This window comes from Salmo trutta, chromosome 1, assembly GCF_901001165.1.
Source record: "Salmo trutta chromosome 1, fSalTru1.1, whole genome shotgun sequence".
NCBI lineage: Eukaryota > Metazoa > Chordata > Actinopteri > Salmoniformes > Salmonidae > Salmo > Salmo trutta.
The window spans coordinates 38524444-38531145 of NC_042957.1; positions in this window are offsets into that span (position 1 = coordinate 38524444).

Sequence of the window (6702 nt, forward strand, 5' to 3'; positions counted from 1 at the left end):
CGGTGAAGTAGCTGATCAGTGGCGCCGGAGGGCCACTGTCAAAATGCCTTAAATTCAAGTGCCTAATCTTGCCTAATGGGAGGGCCAGCCCTGGGTTTATAATCTTCCATATCACACAAATCCAGGGATATTATCTAGAGATATAATACCTTGGGTGCTATGCCCCTTAGAAAACACTGAGAAAACACTCAGGAAAGATGCACTTATTCAAACACTCATTAACTCAAACACTAATTTCACTACCACCTCCTAAGAAAGAGGATAATGACACAGGAACACAGACAGTGAACCTACAGCGACTTCAGACAACCTGCGTGTGTGTGTTAATGGTATGCGGGCTCAGCTATTTGTTCACCCGCACCTACCTGTAATCGCTAATAACCTATCCGCAACCGCCCGACTGAGCGTACAAGACATTACGAACACCTTCCTAATATTGAGTTGCAGTCCCTTTTTTCCCTCAGAACAGACTCAGTTCGTCGGGGCATGGACTCTACAAGGTGTCAAAAGCATTCCACAGGGATGCTGGCCCATGTTGACACCAATGCTTCCCACAGTTGTCAAGTTGGCTGGATGTCCTTTGGGTGGTGGACCATTCTTAATACGGGAAACTGTCACGGTAGTGTTGCAGTTCTTGACACACTCAAACCGGTGCGCCTGGCACCTATTACCAGTGGTGGAAAAAGTATCCAACTATCATACTTGAGTAAAAGTAAAGATACTTCAATAGAAAATGACTCAAGTAAAAGTGAAAGTCACCCAGTAAAATACTACTTGAGTTAAAGTCTAAAAGTATTTGGTTTTAAATATACTTAAGTATCAAAAGTAAATGTAATTGCTAAAATATATTTATGTGTCAAAAGTAAAAGTATGAATTATTTACAATTCCTTATATTAAGCAAACTAGACAGCTCTATTTTCTTGTTTTTCTAATTTATGGATAGCCAGGGGCACACTCCAACACTCAGACATAATTTACAAATGAAGCATGTTGTTTAGTGAGTCCACCAGTTCAGAGACAGTAGAGATGACCATGGATCAAAGGATGCAGAGAGGGAGGAGAGGAGGGTTGAGGAGGCAGAATCAGGAGATAGGTTGGAGAAGGTTTGAGCAGAGGGAAGAGATGATAGGATGGAAGAGGAGAGAGTAGCGGGAGAGAGAGAGCGAAGGTTGGGACGGCGCAATACCATCCGAGTAGGGGCAGAGTGAGAAGTTTTGGATGAGAGCGAGAGGGAAAAGGATACAAGGTAGTGGTCGGAGACTTGGAAGGGAGTTGCAATGAGATTAGTGGAAGAACAGCATCTAGTAAAGATGAGGTCAAGCGTATTGCCTGCCTTGTGAGTAGGGGGGGAAGGTGAGAGGGTGAGGTCAAAAGAGGAGAGGAGTGGAAAGAAGGAGGCAGAGAGGAATGAGTCGAAGGTAGACGTGGGGAGGTTAAAGTCACCCAGAACTGTGAGAGGTGAGCCATCCTCAGGAAAGGAACTTATCAAGGCGTCAAGCTCATTGATGAACTCTCCAAGGGAACCTGGAGGGCGATAAATGATGAGGATGTTAAGCTTGAAAGGGCTGGTAACTGTGACAGCATGGAATTCAAATGAGGAGATAGACAGATGGGTCAGGGGAGAAAGAGAATGTCCACTTGGGAGAGATGAGGATTCCAGTGCCACCACCCCGCTGGCTCGATGCTCTAGGGGTATGCGAGAACACGTGGGCAGACGAGGAGAGAGCAGTAGGAGTAGCAGTGTTATCTGTGGTAATCCATGTTTCCGTCAGCGCCAGGAAGTCTAGGGACTGGAGGGTAGCATAGGCTGAGATGAACTCAGCCTTGTTGGCCGCAGACCGGCAGTTCCAGAGGCTGCCGGAGACCTGGAACTCCACGTGGGTCGTGCGCGCTGGGACCACCAGGTTAGAGTGGCAGCAGCCACGCGGTGTGGAGCGTTTGTATGGCCTGTGCAGAGGGGAGAGAACAGGGATAGACAGACACATAGTTGACAAGCTACAGAAGAGGCTACGCTAATGCAAAGGAGATTGGAATGACAAGTGGACTACACGTCTCGAATGTTCAGAAAGTTAAGCTTACGTTGCAAAAAATCTAATTGACTAAAATGACGAAAATGATACAGTACTGCTGGCTGGTGGAGTAGGCTAGCTAGCAGTGGCTGCGTTGTTGACTTTGTTTGAACGTGTAGCTGGCTAGGTGTAGCTGACTAGGTGACCTCGATAGTTTCAGTACTACACCTTGTCATGATACAAAAGCAACTTTGTAGCTAGCTAACATAACACATTATTTCCTTTAAAAGGCATGTGCCTCTCACCATGTGAGTACCTAGGTAAACACCATCATTAAACTCTATGACAATACAAAACAAATAGTGTAAGGTTTTACTTTCATGGCCTAGTTTTACCCTAACAGCCTGCAAGTCACATTATGCTGGCTTGCAAAGTGATGTGTACTTCCAATTGGAATCCAGCCAGAGTAAGGATATCCAACAGTTAGTATTTTTATTCACCTGCAAACTGCAATCAGAATTACTGTATGGGTTGGTAAGAAGACTACCTAAACCATTTAAACTGGAACAAGCATTTCATTAATGGGTGCAATAAATCTAACTAACTGATTGGATAAGTTTAGAAACATGTATGTTAATTATGTTTGTGTAGCATAAGATTAATCAATTAATCAATGCAAAAACACAGATATTAAAACAATCCTAAAAAAAATCTACCTGCAGTAGAGCATGCTGGGAAATATGGTAATGATGGGCATAGTTTTGATGGGACTGTTTCTTACAGAGTGAATTAATTTCTGAATCAACAGTAGAAATGTTACACTGTAAAGTCAACACTGGCCAATTTGCTGTGTACTGCCTCTGATCTGGCGGGCTCACTAAACACAAATGCTTTGTTTGTAAATGTGTCTGAGTGTTGGCCCCTGGCTATCCGTAAATAAAAATTAAATAAAAATGTGCTGTCTGGTTTGCTTTTTGTGCTGTCTGATTTATACTTTTACTTTTGATATTAACTATAATTAAAACCAAATACTTTTCGACTTTTATTCAAGTAGTATTTTACTGGGTTACTTTCACTTTTACTTGAGTCATTTTCTATTAAGGTATGAATCTTAACTTTGTTTCAAGTATACCAATTGGGTACTTTTTCCACCACTGTGTTTTGTGCACTCAGTGTATGTGATAAAGTGAAAATCTGAGGACCACGCCAGACAATAAGAAAATGCCTGTAGACTACAGTTAGAGATGGCAGAATTTGTTTTGACAGTGGGTACAGGATTTGTTTTGCCTGATTTAGATAGACCTGTTTCTGCTTAGAATTTCAGACATTTTGGTAGGCTATTTGTTAGTCAAGTTGTCTATAATAAGATACATGCAGCTTCTCTTCTGTCATTATATGTTGCCCTAGAATACCAAATAAACCCTTGCTCACCAGAATAATGTCATGAATCGATAGAATGAATCCTTCCTTCAATCTAGTTGATATCAGTAAAGTTCTCTGTCATCTCTGCTTCATTCGCAAAGCAAAGACATTAAGGGAATGGGGAGAAAATGCAATAATAAAGATTTTCTGTGCAAAAGTTACAAATTACTTCAGTTTGACTTGTTGTAAGAAAATAGAAAGCTGTGAAAACAACCCAACATGTTTCTGATAAGATTTCAGTTCGGCTTGGATGCATATTTTATGTGGTTAAAATACTATCAGCTTTTATGATGTTGATAAAGATAACACTTCTACAGATGGTATCTATCTGTGTATTCGCATTCTCTCAAGATGCTGAAAGAAAGAAATCATATTTCTCCACTCCTGTTCCCGGGTCAAAAATGTAGCCTGCAGTTGGTGTAAAGTTTTACTGCAATAAATGCTTAATTCTGCAGGAGTTCAAATTGAGGCTATGTGAGGTTATAGACCTACAGTTAGTGTCCAGATTTCAGTTTCCATTTAACCCATCTGAACAGTAGGCTACAGTTCCCTTGAGATGCCATAGGCCTACTTGAAGTCCCCACCTTGTGTCTGTTGATTTGTATAGTTCCTCACAATCATCACAAATAAATAGCCGGCACTGCTATCATCCTCTTTTACCACTTCACCAAATCTTTCCCAAACATGACTTTTCTGGCCCTCCCTTCTCTTTATTTTCAACTGTCCATTTCGCAGCTTTTTTGTTATTGAATTAAAGACATTGTCCATTTTGCCTCTGGATACTTTTCCGAGGCTCACAGACAAGGCAGAGATGATGAGTGGCCGAGTCCTAGGCGTGCGTGGACAACAGTAGATGCATCAATTCAGGCTACAAGTGTAGTCCTAATGGCACAGCAGAATGTCATTATAATACACGTAGGTGTTTTGTAACTGATGTCTCTTTCCATTCATCAATTCGCAGGTGCACAGTGCACTGTTGGATGCTGAAATGATTTTGTGAGTGGACGAATGAGCACATTTGTTTAGTGTTTGTTTGACAATCAGATGAAAGCATCATGACTGGTTGTATTTATGCCACATTAAAAGGCATAGGCGCGGTGTCCATGAGGCTAGGGGAAGCTAAGCTCATCATCCAGGTTAGAGTGTGGCCGGGGTAGGCCGTCAGTGTAAATAGGAATTTGTTCTTAACTGACTTGCCTAGTTAAATAAAGGTTAAATAAAAATAAATAAAACGTAGTTTGGATGTGGGGGTGCTGCGATTTCCAGGGAGTGCTGCAACACCCTCAGCACCCCTACTTCCCGCAGCTGTGGTCGGAAGGGCCCGCAATTTGGGCAGTGCCCCCTGCAAATACCAAATAGATGATTGTTGAGTTGCAACTGTCAGTGAAAAGCAGAGAGACCCAGTCAGGCATATCGCAATATTTCAAAATACAAGCGCGGAAAAACAGTTTGGAAAGCAAATGGCTATTGCTGTAAAGAAGACAAGTTATCAAAATTCTCAACTTCATTGAGCGAACAGTAGCCTCTCTTATTGGCACCAGGGGAGAATGTTGGCCTTATCCCCGATGAGAATGGCAATGATTTGGCAATGATTCAATAGTGTGTGGTTTCATAGCGTAGCTAGTCATTCACCGTGGGAATGATTAAATAGTGTGTGGTTTCATAGTGTAGTGGACCTAGTCATTCACAATGGGAATGATTCAATAGTGTGTGGTTTTATAGTGTATTGGTCCTAGTCATTCACCATGGGAATGATTCAATAGTGTGTTGTTTCATAACGCAGCTAGTCATTCACCGTGGGAATGATTCAATAGTGTGTGGTTTCATAGTGTAGTTGGCCTAACCATTCACTTTGGGAATGATTAAATAGTGTTTGGTTTCATAGTGTACTGGACCTAGTCTTTCACTGTGGCAATGATTCAATAGTGTGTGGTTTTATAGTGTTGCTAGTCATTCACCATGGGTTTGATTCAATAGTGTGTGGTTTCAATGTGTAGTGGGCCTAACCATTCACCATGGGAATGATTCACAAGTGTGTGGTTTTATAGTGTAGTGGGCCTAACCATCCACCATGGGAATGACTCAATAGTGTGTGATATCAATACACAGTGGGCCTAACCATTCACCATGGGAATGATTCAATAGTGTGTGGTTTCATAGTGTAGTGGGACTAGTCATTCACCATGGGAATGATTCAGTAGTGTGTGGTTTCATCGTGTAGTGGACCTAGTCATTCATCATGGGAATGATTCAGTAGTGTGTGGTTTCATAGTGTAGTGGACCTAGTCATTCATCATGGGAATGATTCAGTAGTGTGTGGTTTCATAGTGTATTGGGCCTAGTCATTCGCTTTGGCAATGATTCAATAGTGTGTGGTTTCATAGTGTTGCTAGTCATTCACCATGGGTATGATTCAATAGTGTGTGGTTTCAATGTGTAGTGGGCCTAACCATTCACCATGGGAATGATTCACAAGTGTGTGGTTTTATAGTGTAGTGGGCCTAACCATCCACCATGGGAATGACTCAATAGTGTGTGATTTCAATACACAGTGGGCCTAACCATTCACCATGGGAATGATTCAATAGTGTGTGGTTTCATAGTGTAGTGGGCCTAGTCATTCACCATGGGAATGATTCAGTAGTGTGTGGTTTCATAGTGTAGTGGACCTAGTCATTCATCATGGGAATGATTCAGTAGTGTGTGGTTTCATTGTGTATTGGGCCTAGTCATTCGCTTTGGCAATGATTCAATAGTGTGTGGTTTCATAGTGTATTGGTCCTAGTCATTCACCATGGGAATGATTCAATAGTGTGTTGTTTCATAACGCAGCTAGTCATTCACCGTGGGAATGATTCAATAGTGTGTGGTTTCATAGTGTAGTTGGCCTAACCATTCACTATGGGAATGATTAAATAGTGTTTGGTTTCATAGTGTACTGGACCTAGTCATTCACTGTGGCAATGATTCAATAGTGTGTGGTTTCATAGTGTTGCTAGTCATTAACCATGGGTGGGTGTGTGTTTATCTTTTTATTTTATTTGTTATGATTGGGAAAGTTGAGTGAGTGAGTAATGAAATGGTTGCATATCCCAGAACCAATGTATTGCTTTGAGCCGGGGTATGAGAGGGCTTTCAATGTTGCTCAGATGATGGATATACTTTTATGATGAATTATATGTCTTATTTATTTATTTATTGTCCTATCATGGTGGAACAGTTTTAAAATAAGTTATACATTTTAATTTATTTTATTGTCCTATCATGGGG